General features: G+C 45.5%; 1 long non-coding RNA gene across 1 annotated transcript in view; it reads left to right on the plus strand.

The window, feature by feature from the left end:
* Positions 1-817: 817 nt before the first annotated feature.
* LOC140686671 (uncharacterized) overlaps positions 818-19,396 on the plus strand; it is a 28,837-nt gene continuing 10,258 nt past the window's right edge. The window contains exon 1 of the long non-coding RNA XR_012060473.1: positions 818-979. This is a non-coding gene — a long non-coding RNA (uncharacterized lncRNA). The remainder of the gene's footprint in view (positions 980-19,396) is intronic.

Below are 19,396 nucleotides of genomic sequence, written 5' to 3' on the forward strand. Positions count from 1 at the left end.
ACCCTAACCCTAACACCTACCCTAACCCCAAACCTATCCATAAACTCTGACTCTGGTCCTGAACCCTAACCTCTAAACCTAACCCTAACCCCTAAACCTAACCCTATCCCTACCCCTAGCCTTAACCCTAACTCCTCCTCCTCCTCCCAAATCCTAACCTTAGCAATAAGCCTAACCCTAAAACCCTAACCCTAAAGCTACTCCTACCCCTAACCCTAACCCCTCAGCCCTCACCTGAAATCCTAACCCTAACCCCAAATCCCAAAACCTGATCCCGACCCCAACCCCAACACTAACATTAACCTTGAACACCAACCCCAACCCCAACCCTAACCCAGAGCCTGCTCCTCCAGGAGGTCCAGGACTGGGTCCAGTTCCACCAGCCCTGCAGGGAGACCCTGTGCTTGCTTCTTGGTGTGAAGAGAGGGAGCCCCATCTTGGAGGTCCAGTTGGAAACTGGGCCTGGCCCGGGTCTGGGAGGCAGTAACGGGGAGAGGGAGGAGAGCAGGAGAAGTGGGGCCGAGGGGAATGGGGCCGAGGGGAATGGGGCCGAGGGAAGTGGGGCCGAGGGCTTTGGCCCCAGCCCGGGCCAGCGGTAGTTCTGGTTGAGTGCGGACCCGATTGCTGGTGGAGTGGTGGGGTGGGGGCATTGGGGATGGAGACCTGGCAGGGCGGGCAAGGCGGGCAGCGAGGGCAGGGCGGGCGGGGGGGCGGGGTTTTGCCCGGCCCAGCCCCCCCATCCCGGTCCGGCCCGGCCCCACTGTCCAAGGGCGGTACAGCAGGAGACCCCGCCCCTGCGCCGCTTTGCGGGCGGGAGGAGGAGGGGCGCGCACGCGCAGACGCGCAGACGCCGGAAACCGCCCAGAGCGTGTAGAAGCTGGGCGAGAGCCGGGTGCTCCCGGACCAGCTCCCGGAGGAGGAACGCGGCCTGGGGTCTGGGCCGCCGCGTGTCGTCGTCTCCGCTGCCGCCGCCAGGCAGGTAAGGGGGCGCTGGTGGGGGCGCGCAGGTTAGGGAGTCGGCGGGTGAGGCCTGGGCTGTGCCGTTGGGGAGGCGCACAGGGAGAGGTGCGTGGGTGAGGTCCCGGCCGCGCGTCCCGTTAGGGCCCTGAGGCGGGTCCGGACTCACCGCCCTGGTTCGTAGTGTACCCCGCCTCTCCACATTAGTAGCCCCTGAACGCCGCGTCTTCGCTGCCTCTTATGCCGGGGTTTGGAGAAGCAGGTGCAGCTCTGGGAGGTGGGAGGGCGCCTGACGGCCCCGGAGCACCTGCGACCGGCTCTCAGACCGTGGTCTGCTCCCAGGGGGCGGGTGTGGTGCGGTCTCGGGGCCGCGGCGGCTGCGGCCGCGGGGGGATGGGGGCTGCCCGGTGGGAGCCCCTGGATGTGTACCCTAGTCCCCCGCGGCCTGGACCCCGCCGGTCTTGCTTCCCCATGTTCGTGGGGGTGCATGTGTCGCAGGCAGCCTTCTCCTGGGAGACGGGCGCTGTGTTGTTAGGTGGCGGGGTGGGGGTTGTGGGGGCGGCGGCCTGTGCCGCCGCTGCAGGGAAAGGGGTCTGTCCCTATAAATCTGTTGATTTGCTCCCATCTCCCGGCGGCCTGGCCTGTGGGCGGCCTCTAATGCTCCAAGTTCTTGGGACTCAGGTTACAGATCAGTCTGGTTCTGAGGGGCGGGCGCCGTGTGGTCAGTGTGAGGGGGCAGCGGCAGCGGGAAATGGGAGCAAATCCCCGCGCTCGCACGGGGCAGCCCCAATCCCGCCATCGCCGCCGCTGTCGCCGCTCCCTGACAGCACAGCGCTCGCCTTCCAGGAGCAGGCTGGCCTGTAACCTGTGACCCGCGAACCTGGGGTAGCCGAGTCCGCCCCCAGGACAGGCCGCGGGGAAGATGGGGACAAATGGACCAGTTCACCAGGGGCAGCGCCCCTGTCCATGCCGCTACCCCAAATTTGCGGGACGTTTGTTTCCAGGTCAGTTGGCTCTTGGGAGGGAGGCAGGTGCCGTGCGGTTTGGGGGCGGCAGCGGAGAGGGTTGCTGTCCCCTGGGAGCAGGTGGACTTGCTCCTAGCTCCCCCTGGCCTGTCCTGGGGGCGGCCTCTGTTGACCCGGGTTCAAAGGACTCATGTCTTCATGTCAACCTGCTCCTGGGAGGAGGGGACAGTGCAGTCAAGGGGCAGCGTCAGATACAGGCAAGGACTTCCCAGGACTGGGCTGTAGCCCAGGATAACTAATTTTCCTTTCCTCTTTTGCTTCCTCAGTCGGTGGCTGTAGCGGCTTGTCCATTATAGGTTGTTATCAGCTATTGAACATAGGTTTTTGTGTTACACAGAAGAAAGTTTTTAAAAAATCTGTTTTTATATATAGTGTAATATTTGTAAATTGTCAACTCCCAGATTTATCCCTTCCCACCCCCTTTCCCTGGTAACCATGAGATTGTTTACTAAGTCTGCAAGTCTGTTTCTGTTTTGTAGATGAGTTCATAGTGTGTGTTTTTTTATTTTTTAGATTGCATATGTGAGTGATTAATATGGTATTTTTCTCTTTCTGGCTCATTTCTGACTCATTTCACTTAGAATGATGACCTCTCGGTCTATCCATGTTGCAGCAAGGATCAAATATGATTTCCCAGTGCATCTAAAAGTTAAGTTTACACTATGCTATTGTCTATTAAAGGTGTGAGAGCGTTATATCGTTTTTTCTAAAGTACATACCTTAATTTAAAAAACATTTTATAGCGCAAAATTGCTAACCATCATCTGAGCCTTCAGCAAGTCATATTCTTTTTTGCTCATGGAGCGTTTGAAATATTGCAGGAATTCTCAAAATGTGACACAGAGACATGAAATGGGCAAGCGCAGTTGGAAACATGTCACCGCTCGACTTGCTTGATGCAGAGTTGCCTCAAACCGTCAATTTGCAAAAACGCAGTTATGTGTGAAGTTCAGGAACATGAGGTTCCCCTGTAAATCCTCCTAGCTACTTTTCCTGGAGGGCCAGACACAGCAGAAAATGCTCCAAAGGCATTTAGGCATATCAATTTTTACTGCAACGCTGAGGTTAAAAATGTGATTTTTTCCTGCATTTTATCAAAAAGAGAAAAATGGAGGCCCAGTGGTATTAAGTGACTCAGCGAAAGTCACGCATTCTGCAAGGAGCCAAGTGGCATTTGATCTGAGGCAGGCTAAAGCCAGCGCCTCCCTGTTAACCCTTAATAGGTACCCCTCCCTCACACCAGAGATCCCTACTGGAAACAACTCCTTGTGCATACGCAGCCACAAACGTCAGTAACACAGCAAGACAGGGTGCTCAGAACCCCTCCTGTCAGGCAGATAATGCCACGTGGCACGATGAGGGCACAGGATGGCTCCATTGCTGGCCGAAGTGACCACATGCTGTGTCTTCACCGCATGCAGCCACCCTTCCAGATTCTGGCCAAATACTGAGCTACTATCCATTTGGTCCCATCCAGACCAGTAGGACCTATGTGAGGCAGATCTGTGACCTACAACAACCATTTGCTGTTTAAATCAGAAGGTGCCAGCATGGAGAACAGCACAGAGCACAGCCTGACACTGGCCTGGAGTGGGTGGGCGCACTGGGGCCAAGTCGGAGGAACTTGCATTCTCTTCAGCCCCCAGCCGCACAGCCATCTCGCCTTATAAGTGCCTTGAAAATGACACAGCTCCATACAATTTTAAGTATGATCTACCCTGTGATTGTCCCAACCACCTTCAGAAGCAAGACCTGGCGGCAGATGCTTCTAGAAACAAAACCCAGAGCTCCCCACCAAGTGTGTAGTCAGGGAGGAGGTAACTGAATCTAGAGTCCCTTCCTCTCTATCCATCTGTCTTTCCACCTAGATCACACTTTACAGTAACAGTTTAGATTAATCAGTGCTACATAGACTTGACTGTATTCATAGCACTGACCAGTCGTTCATTATTTTCTGAATACCTTGCAATGGTCCCAAGTGGATATAAAGATAAGACACAGTTCCCAGCCCTCAATTTGAAATACCATCTGCAGGACTGGACAAGTTATATAAATGTTGACAGAGCTTTGTTATATTTACACAGAGTTAAAGCTACATTTGAAATACTTTTTTTTTAATCTTTAAAACTGTACCTCACACAAACTTGCTTCCGATCAGCAGGGGAAACCTCTGTACTCTTGACAGGTCTCAGAGCTACATGGACGATTGAAAAGAAGCCTTGCCTGGGGGTACATGGACGATTCAAAAGAAGCCTTGATGGGGGCTGGTGATGGGTTTGAGGGAAGGCAGCAGGGGCAGTGAGACAGGGAGTGGCCACCCGGAAGGCAGGAGGACCCTGGGGCGGAGGCGAGGGGTCAGCAAGGAAGCGAGGGATGTTCAGTTGAGGAGGGTGGTCTGGGAAGCAACCTTGAGGGGCCGTCAAGACCAACTCAAGACTTGAATCTCTACGCAGTAGGGAGCCATGGAAAGTTTCTGAGAAAGGTAGTGCAGTAAGGCGGGAAATTGTGTCCCTAGAGGAATGAGTCTGGTAGAGGATGATGAAAGAATTTACTACATCCATTCTTTTGAATCATTACTCTGAGGGAGTAGACCAAAAGAGGGAGGTGAGAAATCTGGGAATAAACTCCCTACAGAGGAAAGTTTATCACAACCTCATAGCAGAGAAGTGCTAGTCCTTTCTTACTGGACTCCTGGGAATCCAAGATAATCCGATGCCAAATCTAGAAAAGGAGCTTGAGGTGGGAAAAAATGATGGATTCAGGCATCCATCACAGAAAAAATATGCCATTTCTCAATTAGAAAGAAAATAAAGCATTATTTGGCTAATATTTTGTTTAGGATTTAAATGTAATTTACTTACATAAACACAAGAGGGAAAGAAACATATACGATCAAGCCCTTATAAGATCATGTCACTGTCCTTTCATTTAACTGGGAAACACAGGGAGATACTCTGAAAGACAGATCACCATAGGCACCTTAAAACAGCATACTGCCCTGGAATTTATATTATTTCTATTTGCCAGAAAGACACCGTGTTCCTATGTGAGAGAAGAACCCACTGAGGGAGGGCCCTGCAGGCAGGCACTTGATAGAGAGTGAAGTTTTCTTTGCGGAAGACTTCATCCCACATGTTCTTGCAGGAAAGGGAGACAGTAAGCGCCATCACCGGAGCCAAAATATAAATTTCAGATTCCTTTAGGAGTGACGGGTGAGGGACTAAGGAACTCACAGCGACGGCGAAAACCAACGGAGGGTCTGACCTGACAGTGAGTAAGGTGCTGAAGGCGCCCAGAAGTCCCAGCTGAGAGCGCACCCTGCGTAGGACTGGGAGCTGAGACCCAGGACTCAGAAATAGGATTCTATTAAAATACAGAACACCTGCCCACTTCACTGAGCCTTGTCTCCACAGGAAGACCAGTTTGTAGGAGGGATACATATTTCTCCTCCTGTTACAAAATACCATAATACACTCTAAATGAGAACGTGTCTTTTCACTTCTATTTATAAAATTCTTTTAAAAGCCCCATGCCTTCCTGGCTTAGGAAAATACACACAAAAAGTCCCTGTCTTCAAGCTGCCAAGCTATAACAAATTTCTAGTTTTATCCAGAAAGGAAATTAAAAAACAAACAAAAGAACAGTGAAGCCCTGGTTTTGCGGTAACAACTAGTGCCTTCCATCATGTTTTTTAGGTGAAAACGTAACGTGACTGAGTAGCTACTTTGTTGCTGGTGCATTTTCTATACTCTCTGTTGTATGAAATAGATGGAGGAGTTTTTTCCCCTATGCCTTGTCCCAAATAAATACCACTCCGTCAACTAAAAACACAGTATGTATTTATATAGCTATTCAGACAAGCTAACCTTTGAATAAGACTGACAGGCTCACTTCTCAAGTTGGCCTCTCATTTGTTGATTCAGTAGGGTTGTATTTACAGAGTTCAGGCTTTTCTAAAGAAAAGTGTATTTTTACACTGAAACTACAGACAGAAAGATTAAGAACACGTCTTCCTAGAATATACATCCTCGAGAAAATGGAAACAGTCACAAGAATGTGCTGTGAGGTTTTAATGTTTTTTCTCTTCAGCTGTTTTGCACTTACCGTTGCTATTTCTAGACACACACTGTGTTCTTTAGAAATTACACCACTTATTAACTTTTAAGATAGGTAGGGGGAAAGCCTCGCCAATTTCTAATTCTTATTATTTAAGAGAAGAATTCCATTCCAACCGGACCTGGGTAACGTGCATAAAAGCAGTAGTTACAGGGCCTTTTTAAAGAATGTTCCACTTGTTCACACATTTCACAAATGGCGCAGCATAGTTATTTCCACAAAGTACACTCCTCTTAGGTGAGTGTGCATAGACTTTCTCAGCTCAGCACCGTCTCCCACAAACGCATCCACATGGAGCAGAGAGTCTGAGGCAGGGGTTCTCGACTTTAGCACGACTGACATTTGGGGCCAGATGCTGACTCCTCACTGTAGGAACACGGCCCGCATAACTGGCCTCTACCTGCTAGATGCCAGTAGCACCCTGTCCCCTGGCACAACAACCAGCAGTATCCCCAGACACTGCCAGATGTCCCCAAGGGGGAGCAGATCTCTGTTGGTTGAGAAACGCTGATCTGCGGTCATCTACAGTTATCGCCTACATGTACTCAGCCCAGAGTGAGACCCTGTGCTGGCTCATCAGACCCCATCAGAGCTTTGGCTGGGGAAACTAGCACTAGATCCTAGTAAACACCGTGTCACCTCTATTCCATGTCTCCCCGCCTCCACTGTGGGCCATGACACAAGTCTAATGTCTACACGTCCCCTCTCTCTCTGTCCCCCACAGACACACAAATCCTGGCTAATCCCGGACCCACCATGAAACCCTACTGGCCCTGTCAAATTCAGAGATCACATTGTTCCTTCTCAGACATCTCAGGCTATTTCATATGAAGTTTCTTCTCAGTACCTCTTACCCTTACTGGCAGACTCTGGGCTCTCCTTGATTAAAAAGCCCCAGAAGGCAGGCATTAAGTCCTAAAATTGGACTTGACCTAAGACCTCTAATGTCAACTTGTTTACACCTCCTGCTTTGTCGTCTACCATTTCCAGGTCAGACGAGCTGCTCCCTCTTCCCGAGTCTGTCCCATTCACGCTCGTGCACTTTACACCCGGGTGCTCCCTCGTCCACTCCTACCTGCTGAAGTTAGGCCCACGGCTTCCCGTGCTAGTTTGTCAGTCTTTCCCAGTAAACTCTAGGCTTCTAGGAATCATCTAATTCAAGGAGTCCAATTACCATGCCACCCTCCAGCATCTCGGTCATGCTGGGGACAAAGGTGCTAAATTAAAACTCGATGAATGAACCAACATATGCAAAGGGCTTGTCCTTCCAACTCCCAAAGTGCTTTTTAAACAGATACTCACTGTCATGCACCTGACCACCGCGGGGTAAAAACCGCTCAGAAGACTGCTTCGTCGTTGAGGTGGCACAGAGAACACAGCCAGTAACAAAACCTGTGAACTCACATCTTAAAGACAGACACAGTGTATCAACACATGATCCATAAAGCCATGAAAGCTGTCTGCAGGATGAGCAGTAACTCTTGTCCTTAACCAAGCGAAATGTGAAGTCTCAGAAAAGACATTCTGGCATCATTGACAGAAAAAAACAAACCTTTAAAAAGTAACCATCTTCCACTCCTACGCTTTTGTCTTATTAATCATTTCTAAACCCAATGTTTAGAAAGCATTCTCTTTGACAAAATAAATTAACCTTCATGGTACTATACATTAATCTCACTTTATCATGAAACCATTCCATGTTATCTCTACAGAGATGGATTTTGATAAATGGGTAGAAGACAGTTCCTACAACAAAACAGCCCTGAATATGCCAGTAGAAAATTCAAAAGGAAGAATGCTTACCAGCTAAATAGTTTCTGTTTTAAGATCCAAGAAATCATAGCTTTAATCAAATAATTCCTCCATCTCTTCTCCCAAATCCCCAATGTGTATTACAGACACATTTCAATAATTCAGGGGAATTTCATATGTCAATTAGAACAAAAAAGCTTGATGGGAGGGGACAAAACAGCTGATTTTTCTCCTTTCTAGCTAAAAAAAAGCCATGATTTCATGGAGAAGCAATGAAAACACCAGATAAGTATCTGTGGTGTGGATTAACAAAAATGCATAAAGATAGTCCAACTTCTATACTCACATTAATTAGCGCCCCCACCAATGTCTTCTCGCCTTTGTTTTAATTTAAATGTAAATTCAAGAGAATTTTATATTTCAGATCCTCTCTATTCTTATTGACAAATAAGCTATGGGGACCATATCGGCGGAGGCTAGGTCTTCCCCCATGCCAGTCAGCAGCATGATACTGCATAATTATACGGGGTGAGGATTAAGCAGGTGAAGCTAGAAAGCCCTAATCAAAGCACACTCTGGTAAGGAATAGAAGATCAGCAAGAAAGGAAAACACACACACATCCTGCCTAGCCTAAACCACAACTTCCTATGCCTCCTCAGTGACTTTGAGCCAATAAACATTTATTGAACACCAACTGTATGCCAGGCAATGCCAGGTGCAGGGGACATAAATTGCAGGACACAGTCACACTCCCATCTTTCAGAGTTTTGGTATTCTTTGGCCATAAATGTTACATTCAAATTACATATCTACATAGAGCTTCTCCTGCTTTGTCCAGTATAACAGCTTCTAGTCACAAGTTCCCATTTACATTGAAACTAGTCACGTCTCATATGCTCAACAGCCACACATGGTGGAGTGGCTACCAGTGGTAATGGACACATACCCATCATCCCATATAGACATGGAGATACACAGAAAGGACATCTGCATCGGCACAGAAAGTTCTCTACAGACTCTGCTCACACACCAAATAATTGGTCTCCATCCATCACTTCCTGGTCCTACGATAGTAGAGAAGTCATTGAGTTAGTTTGTGAGTCTGTTTCCTTTGCCACAGACACAACCAAAATGCCTTTAAGCAGAAGAATGGCTGAAAAAATTACAACCTAGCCATACGGTGGAATAGTATGGAGCAATTTTTAATAAAAAAGTCATTATGTACTAACACACACAGATCTCCACAACCTAATACTGAGGGGAATAAAGCTCGCTGGACTAAGAAACATCTAATGTGATGCCATTTGTGTAAGACACGCACTTCTATGGAAATCTACCATTTTCTACAGACCTATTTTAAATACACAAATACATGGAAAAATATATTGACCCAACAGATAAAGATAGTTACCCTTAGGGAAGTAGACAAAAGGGATTTTGCCCATATATAAAAGTTTAAACTAGCTAGTTTACAGTAAGATATTAATAATTTCTTTACTAAAAGATGCTAATTCTGCTACCCTACCCGCAACTGCTTTGAATGTGGTGAAACATTATTTAGACATAAGATTTTTATATCCAAATATTCTAGGCCACACAGTATAAATATAGCTTATGAATCATGAGTTCCTGTCAAAGTTTCAAATCTACAGAGACAGCGTTGGTTCCAGATAAAGATGGCAGAAGAGGAACACCCTGAGCTGACCTCCTCCCACGGACGCACCGAAACTCCAACTACATACAGAACAACTATTTTTGAGAATGACCTGGAGACCAGGAGAACACAGTTTCTACAACTAAGGATATAAAGAAGAGGCACACTGAGACGCATGGGGGGGCAGGCACACACAGGAAGGGATGTTACAATTGTCAAAGAGACTCCCTGCTGAGGAGCAAAGAGTCCAAGCCCCACGTGAGGGGGGTCCCACACCCACACCAGCAAGATGAGCCCTTAGAATGTCTGGCTTTAAAAACTAGTGGGGTGATACCTCACTGTAGTTTTGATTTGCATTTCTCTGATAGTTAGTGGTACTGAACAATTTTTCATGTGCCTATTGGCCATGTATTCTTTGCAGAATTGCTTGTTTAGGCCTTCTGCCCATTTTTAGATTGAGTTTTTTTTTTATTAAGTTGTATGAGCTGCTTATATGTGGAATATGAAAAAAAGTTATTTCTAAAACAGAAACAGGCTTACAGACATAGAAAACAAATTTACAGTTACTGGGGGGAAGAGGGTGGGAAGCAGTAAATTAGGAGTTCAAGATTTGCAGATACTAACAAATATATATAGAATAGATAAATGAGTTCATACTGTATAGCACAGAGAACTATATACAATATCTTGCAGTAACTTATGGTGAAGAATAGGAAAATGAATATATGTGTGTTCATGTATGACTGAAACATTGTGCTGTACACCAGAAACTGACATGTTGTAACTGACTATACTTCAATCAATAAATACATATACACAATATATATATATATTTTTTTTGAACTAGTGGGGCTAACATGCAGGAGAGCTGGAGGACTGGAGAAGACTAAGAACCCGCTCTGCAGGGATCACACACAGACTCACACACCCCCAGTCCCTGGACAGAGACAGAAGCTTGACAAGTACCTGTATCGTACAAGGGTTCATGAGCTAAATTTAGGGCATGTGTCAGAGGGCTAGGGATCTGGTGGAACTTTCTCCAGGGACAGAACTGCGGGCAGGAACCATGTTTTTCACTCTGCTGTTACCAGCTGGCCCTCGGCCGATGTGTACCACTTCTGTCACGCTCCATCTACCTAGCTGACACTGTGCGCCTCCCCCTGCTCTCCCCTGAGGACCCTACCCACGGTGGTCGGCCCTCCAGAGTGGCTCCCGCCCTCCCCGGGGTGCGACCTCAGCTGCTAGCAGCACCCCTCCAAAATGGTTCCCACCTTCCACCCCACCCCGCAGTCCACCTTGGCCAGCGCCAGTGTCCCTCCGAAGCAGCTCCCACCTGGGGAGCCCTACACACCAGCACACCCACAGGAGTTGTGATCAGGCCTCACAGCGAGTTGTGGCAGAGACCAGTCGCACGCAGACACGTGCTGCTCAGCGGCCAAGGCCAACCACGGCAGCCAGCCAGCTTGGGGCTAGTCCCGCCCACCGGCATGTCTGCAGCAATCAAGACCCAGCCACTGCAGGAAGGCGCGCACCCCACACTGGTGATAGCCCCGGAGCACGTGGCTCTGATGAGCAAGGGCGATCGTGCCACTCACTATGCCCCACACCAGGGCACCTTACACATAAGGCCACTCTTTTAAGACTGCGAGGCATAGCTGACATAACTCATAGAGAAGGTCAGCCAAAATGAGGACACAAAGAAACACCTTTCCAGATGAAACCTCAGGAAAAGGACTAAATGAAAGGGATGTAAGTAACTTACCGGCTGAAGAGTTTAAAGTAATAGTCATAAAGAAGCCCACTGAACTCAGGAGAAGAATACAGCAGCCAGTGGGGGAGATGTAAATAGGAGACCCCGTTCCTGTCCTCAAGCAACCTGCAGACTAGTGGGAAGGCACACGTTCAACGAGCTTCTACAGCGAAATGAGATGCAGGTCATGAACTGGGGGTCTGAAGAAATACAGGAACATACAGGAGGTGTGAAAGGAGAGTGGGCCAGTGTGTGTGGTGGGGATGAAGCCAACGACTCAGACAAAGGATACAGACAGGTGAAGCGCAGAGCCGAAAGGGAACAGAAAAGACTCCAGTCTGGTGGGGTGCAGCTGGTGGGCAGAACCAGATGATGCAAGGCTGCATCAGCCAAGCCACGGCCAGGAATGCGGGTTTCATTTTAAAGACGGTGAAAAGTCACTGAAGTGTGGTTTGAAACATGGAGTGACATGATGGGTTCTGTTTCTGTAGAAGGACCATTCTGGCTACAGGGTGAACATCGGAAGACTGAGAGTGGGAAGCCCAGCAAAATGTAATGAGGCCCCCAGGCTGTGGAGGTGCCAGCGGGGCAGAGACAGAGGATTGATCTGAGAGACAGCAAGGGGGCAGAATGCATATGATTTGGAATCAGTGACAGGGAACATGTATACTAAGCTGCCCCAGCTGGGGAGACGGGAACTCAGCAAAGTTTTTTCAGTGTTAAAGGTGTTCATCTTTTTTTTTTTTAAATAGGTCCACAATCCTTTATCTTTAATCTCCAAATCCAAAAAGCTCTAAACATGTCAGTTACTTCTTTAGGATGGCAGCAAAACCTGACTTGAATTAACATGAGGTTCTTCTCGCCTTATCCCATTCTGCATGAATATTCATATATGTAACTGTATAAATATTACTCTCCGTGACTACTGGGTGCAAATGGAGAAGGCACTGGGTCTGTCAGGTGAAAGATGGTACACACACTGTTACCTTGATAAGATCTGAATCTGGCAACATACTTGGCCCCCAGGGTTTCTGATGGAATTGTAGATGGGGAATTTTCTACGTTCACTTTACAGCTTGAAAGACGGCTGAGTGTGTATATCAGACATGCACACCCTACAGCCCATAGAGTTGTGTCTTTATTGGGTAAGGGAAGGTGGGATGCGGCTAGTCAGCTATTATTGTCGCTCGTATGATTCTGGAGGGAAGAATGTGTGTGTGTTTTCACAGCTGACCTTTACACATGCATCAGATAAGACTGGAAGTGTTCATTTTCAGGGAGGTTTCATGCCACTGTAGAGAAACTTCTACAAGGCTTAACCTCATGTATCTGTTCCCCTGGGGACTGACGCTTGTTTCTAACAAGGTGTCTGCTGGCAGGAGCCAGGGGCACCAAAAGGGATCAATCCCAGGCCTCCACCTACAAGCATCACCATTCCTTCATTTCTTTCTAAACCATCTCCACGCTACTCTGGTAGGGGATTTGGAAACAACAAGTGAATGATACCCGATCCCAAACTATTCTCATGGAAGTTGCTCCAAAAAAAGATATTTTTATAAATGTTTGTTAAAATCGTTTACTAGAAATAGAGAAAATGTTAGTCTGTAACATTCAACATGAGGTGAGAAAACAAGGTTGCTCATTTTCTCAGTTTAGGAGCTGGGAGAATGGCACGTCTAGGGAAGCAACTGCTCCGACGGGGGCTATCTGGGGAGACAGCTGGGCAAGAAGGAATCAAAGTTTATCTTCCTGAGTGTCCAGTAAAGGAACTCCTCATTGGAACCTCTTCAGAGACATCATTAATAACTAACCTCACTCATCAAAAATTTTATGGAGTTCCATGTCACTTTAAAAATGACAGTGTCCTGCAACCTATGGAATGGGAGAAAATATTTGCAAAAGATAAGAGTGACAAGGGCTTGATTTCCAGAATATGTAAACAGCTCATACAACTTAATAAGACAAAACAAACAACCCAATCCAAAAACGGGCAGAAGACCTAAACAAGCAATTCTCCAAGGAAGACATACAAATGGCCAATAGGCACATGAAAAAAATGCTCAATATGGCTAATTATCAGAGAAATGCAAATCAAAACTACAATGAGGCATCACCTCACACCAGTTAGAATGGCCACCATTCAAAAGTCCATGAATGATAAATGCTGGAGAGGGTGAGGAGAAAAGGGAACCCTCCTAGACTGCTGATGAGAATGTAGTTTGGTGCAGCCGTTATGGAAAACAGTATGGAGATTCCTCAAAAGACTGAAAATAGACTTACCTTATGATCCAGCAATCCCACTCCTGGGTATATATCCAGAGGGAATCTTAATTCAAAGATACATGCACCCCACTACGTTCACAGCAGCACTATTTACAACAGCCAAGACATGGAAACAGCCTAAATGTCCGTCGACAGATGACCGGATAAAGAAGCTGTGGTATATTTATACAATGGGATACTACTCAGCCATAAAATTAATAAAATAATGCCATTTGCAGCAACATGGATGGACCTGGAGAATGTCATTCTAAGTGAAGTAAGCCAGAAAGAGAAAGAAAAGTATCATATGATATCACTCCTATGTGGAATCTAAACAAAAGACAAACTTATGTACAAAACAGAAACAGACTCACAGACATATGGTTACCAGTGGGGGGAGTGGGTTGGGAAGGGATAAATCAGAAGTTCAAGATTTGCAGATACTAACTAATATATATAAAATAGATAAGCAAGTTCATACTGCATAGCACAGGGAACTATATTTAATATCTTATAGAAACTTATGGTGGAAAAGAATATGAAAAGGAATATATGTATGTTCATGTTTGACTGCAGCATTGTGCTGTACACCAGAAACTGACACAACATTGTAAACTGACTAACTCAATTAAAATTAGATATATATATATGTTTATAAATATATGTATATATAATTTTTTTAAAATACTACTTTTTTTGTCGTTTGTTTTTTGGTTGCAAAGACAGTAAAGTAGGGAAGTTCTTTGGCATAAAGTCCTTTCACAGCACCGGGGAACCTGACCAGAAAGATCTTACCTTCAACACAAGAAGGCTGGGCTCGAGTTGTGCCGGCAACCTGTCCTGGGAAGCAAGAACACTTGACAGTTTGTGATCGCTCTTCTATGCTGTTCTTGTTAGAGCACCTGTGCACAGCCACCACCTCACAGGTCCCTTGCTTGATTTGGTGGTGACCTGGTAGACATTCAGGGAGAAAAACACACCCAATGCTATTAGTAAGAAATGAATCTACCAAGAGTATGAACGATGCCATGACTACATTTTCCAGCTCCGTGTACCATGTTTATAAATCTTTATAACATTTTGTTTTAATGTAGTTTCAAATTTAGATGAAGGTATCAACAATAGTGCAAAACAAAAAAACAAACAAACAAAACCTCCTCTGAATCTGAAGGAGACAGAAGTTTGGCTTCCAGGAACTTCAGCCCCTGGTATCACACCCATGGTCATGTTATGTTACTTACATGTCAAAAGAGATTTAGCAGATGTAATTAAGATTACTAAGGGGTTGAGTTTAAGAGAAGGAGGTTATCCTAGATTACCCACACTGACCTAATGTAATCCACTGGACTTCTTCCAAGTAGAGGGATGAAGCACAAGAGGAAATTAGATTTAAAACATGAGGAGGACCCAAAGCATCAATGCTGGCTGGCTGGAGCCACAAGTGAAGGAAATGGGGGACTACAGTCCTACAACCGCAGGAAACTGACGTCTGCCAGAAACCTGGAGGCACTTGGCAGTGGGTTCTTCCCCAGAACCCCCATAAAGGCATGCTGTCCTGATGATACCTTGATTTTACCCAGTGATGAGACCCTGCACAGAGAAACCAGCCACACTGTGCCAGACTTCTGACCAACTGACTCATGCCACTAAATCTGGGGGAATCTGTCACAGCATCCACAGCAAACTGTTAGGACCTTTTATCTGGATTCCCTATTTAACATGTGATCTCATTTGCTTTATCATTCATTGTCTTTCTTATATTTGTCTGAGCCATTTGACAGTGTGTTGCAGACATGATACTCCTTTACCCTTAAATATTTCATGTGTAATCCGAAAGGGAAAAAAAGACATTCTCTGATATAATTAACAAATTCAGGACATTTCACACTAGTACAATCCTATTCCATATTCTATAGTCAGATTTTACCAACTATCCCAAAAATGTCCGTTAGAGTCATTTTTCCCCCTGCTCAGGATCTAATACAGGAGCCCACATTATATTTAGTTCATGTTTCTTTAGCTTTCTTTAATCAGAAACTATTCCTCAGAATTTTTCTTGACCTTGACATTTTTAAAGACTGTATGTCAGTTTCCTTGTAGAAAGTTCTTCCGTTTGGATGGGTCTGGTGTTTCTTCTTGATTAGAGTCAGGTAATGCGCTTTTAGCAGATTACCCTCAAAATGACAGTATGTTCTTCTCAGTGCATCATATCAGGAGCCACGTAATGTCCATTTGTCCTGCTATTGGTGATGTTATCTTTAATCACATGCTGACGGTGGTGTCTGCCAGGTTTCTCCATTTCTAAAGTTACTAGTTTGCCCTTTACAATTAGTAAGCTTTTTAAGGGGAGATATACTGGAACTATGTAAATACCCCCATTTTTCATCAAACTGTTACCCACAATTTTTAGCATCCACTGACGATTTCCACCTGAACCAAATATTCATATGATGGTTACAAAACTAATTCTATATTAATGTTGAAATTAGCTCAGATCCAGACAGGAGGAGACCCTTCATACCGGCAGCTGTGTCATTTTGACACGTCCCCATTATTCTCTGCGATCTTACTAACTTTCTGGCTCAAAAGATGTGCCAGGCTTCTTTTGTATTTTCCCTGCCCTTATCATTTTTCTCCAAGGAGCCTTGATTATTTTTAGTGGGGCATCAGATCTAGAGACCAAGATCTTGGCACAAAGGTTTAATCACAGCTACCAGGGAGTGGTTCAGGGCTGAAAGGGCAGCGAGATCTACAAAGTGTGTATGTACAGTCTTAAGTCCGCACTGAGATCTGCAGTCCCAGCCTAGCACCACAGGTTCTCACTACTCCCTCCACAATTCTATATTTGTATCTCCCATCACCAGCAATGAGAAACCTGCCCTCCATAGTCCTGTAGTGAATAGAAAATAATTTAATTCATTTTATCAGTTGGGAGTCTTTTGTTCTAACAACAGAAACTTATCTGAGCTCACTTCATCGAAAGAGAATTTATTGGAAGATTATCAGAAGATTGCAAAACCAAGAGAGAATGAAGCTTAACAGTAAGTGGACCCATTCTCATGGCTGGACCTGAGTGTGTAATTCCACTTAGTGAGTCTGCCATTCTGTTCAAGGTCACGTCAGCTGTGGCAACCACCATCTAAGACCGTCCCCAGTCATCCCTGCCTCTTACTACCTGCTCCTTTGTGCAGTCCCGTCCCACATGGTACCAGGGTTGGTCTTTATGCAGCAGAAATGTTGATGTGTCACTTCCAAAATTAGATGGCCACTCTCTTTCTGTGCCCCCTGCATCCCTCACTTGAGGGAAACCATGGCATAAGCAGCCCTCTGAAGAGGCCCTTGTGGCAAGGAACTGAAGTCTCCTGCCAACAGTCCTGTCAGTGAGTTTGTAAGCAACTCCCTCCCACACGGTCAGCGTTGGTCTCTGTGTCAGTGCCAGTAGCATATGTCAGAAGTGATGGTTTGTCTCTCACAGTTAGGTTACCAAAGACAGTGGTGTACTCGCTTCCTTGTTCATCACCCACTCTGGAGGAAACTCACAGTTGAAAATCTGAGGCTGGCCCTCCTTATCACTGGTTACACATCTGTGAATTCAGCCAACCAACCATGGGTCATGCAGTACTTTAGTAAATATTTACTGAGAAAATGTGTGTATAAACCCCTGTTGTTCAAGGGTCAGCTGTATGTGGATTGTGTTAAGCATCTAAGATTGGGGCTAATTTGTTACAAAGCAATGGATAACTAATACACCAACTCTGGTTATACCAGGGTGGAAAGACTTAGCTTTGCTCTGATAAAAACCAATATAAACAAGATTGTGGAGGCGATGTTTAGAAATTATTAATGAAAGGCAAGTTTTTCAGGCACCTTCGAGCACCCTCATGATTTTCAGATACACCATTTACATATAAATTGTTCTGTGAATTACAAGAAATCTCATCTATTCATTAAAATAGGTTTCCCCAAGGATTCCCACAGGTTAATTCTTTGCTTGCTTTCTGTTGTTTGGTGTATGTGCTTCAAATAACAAGAAAAGGTTTAACAATATTCCATATTTCAGAGTTTTAATCCATAAACATAGGCCTTGCACAAAATAACCTCCCTATCATGCTGAATTTTTTCTTCTAGCCTTTCCCTATCAAAATTCAGCTGATGGTGAGAACAAATACTAAGGCAAAGTTTCATTTGTAAAATACATAAAAAGCAACACCAGTACCCAGACAATCAGACCACCAGCGTGAGAGAAAGTTTTCAATCCACTCCAGAAGAAAACATAAATATGAAAGACGTAGTTAAAGCTATAAACCTAATTAAATGTTCACAAGAAGAGTGTTGATTTCCCATAGGTACTTAGTTGTCTACAACAGTATAAATAAGAATGGAGAGTTATTACAGTGTCAGTGAAGTAGTATGGGGCTTCAGCATCGAGTCAGCAGAAGAGTGAAGACTGGGAAGACTTCACAGGGCTATCCTTTCTCTCATTTCCAATTGCCAATAAGCACCATCAGGTCAAACATCCCCTGATGGGTAAGGACTAGCCACATGGAAAGGAGGGTACCAGGTGAATTCATCCTCCATCCTGTCTCAGTGACTGTCCTGCCTGTTGCTCAGTGTCTCGAATCAGCCAGCACCCTGATCTTGGATTTCTCGCTCCCAGAACTGTGAGGAGCTAGTGTTTGTTTTAAGTCACGCGGTCTGTGGTAGTTTGCTGGGGCAGCTGAGCAAGCTGGTTCCTGGTGAGGGCTCTCTTCGCTGGCTTGCGACAGCCATCTTCTTACTGTGTCCTCACATGGCAGAGACAGAGTGCACTCTGGTCTCTTCCTTTTTTCCCTAAGGGCACTAACCCTATTAAATTAGGGCCCCACCCTATGATTTCATTTAACTCTTACCACTTCATAGACCCTGTCTCCAAATACACTCATGCCTGGAGGCTACGGCTTCAACATACGAATTTGGCGGATGTGGGGCCTGGAGGGGGGTAGGGATACAAACAGTCTGTGACAGCCATCACGCCTTAATTAGATTTTAAATAGCCCTAGAGAGTCTATAATGAAGGCAGCTCTCAGCCTCATTAAGAGAATAAAAGAAATATGCTTTAGTAACTTCTGAGAATAGTCAAGAAGTGATTTGAACATTCATTAATATTACAGTTTGCTTAGAATTTTGTTGCTATTTAGATAACCATCCACAAATGCAAATAGATTTTCTTTTTCCCATTCAATCTTGTCTCTGAATAATCAGCTTGCCTGGTCTAGGATTTTATTCATTTATATAGTGCCAACTATGGTACTTCATTGATTTTGAAGATACGTATCTTTTTCAGCTTTTAACATGTCGGGAGATCTCACAGCTGAGAGCATCTTACCATTTTAATTGGCATTGCTTTCCTTTCTCTGAAATACACAAGATAGCAGTGTGTTTCACAAGTGACAGCACCTTACCTTTGACGAAGTGTGGTAGATTGCAGGCACTGTTCTAAACCATCTACAAATATTACCCTATGTCATCTTGTAAAATGCTGTCACGTAAGTACTATTTTTATTCCTATTTTACCTTTAACAGAATGTCCAAAAATTAATTTGCCCAAGTTAACACAACTAGAAAACAGAAAGAGGAGAGACTCAAACCCAGGCAGTGTCTGTGCTCTCACGGGATGGTGGAACAGGTAGCAGCCACGGTCGCTAACATTTCACCAAGTAGAGCCGAAACCGTATCTCCACCTCAGCCGGTCACAAGACATGGCTCAGTTTCCCAGTGAAAACACCTTTTCTACTTGGTGACAGTGTCTGTGTGGATCCATTTAGACAGTCTTCTCAGAAATTTGTGTACTGCTGATATTCAACAATAACCTTTGAATAAGGATGTGCCCTGTTTCTGTG

Source organism: Vicugna pacos, chromosome 17, assembly GCF_048564905.1.
Source record: "Vicugna pacos chromosome 17, VicPac4, whole genome shotgun sequence".
NCBI classification, from domain to species: domain Eukaryota; kingdom Metazoa; phylum Chordata; class Mammalia; order Artiodactyla; family Camelidae; genus Vicugna; species Vicugna pacos.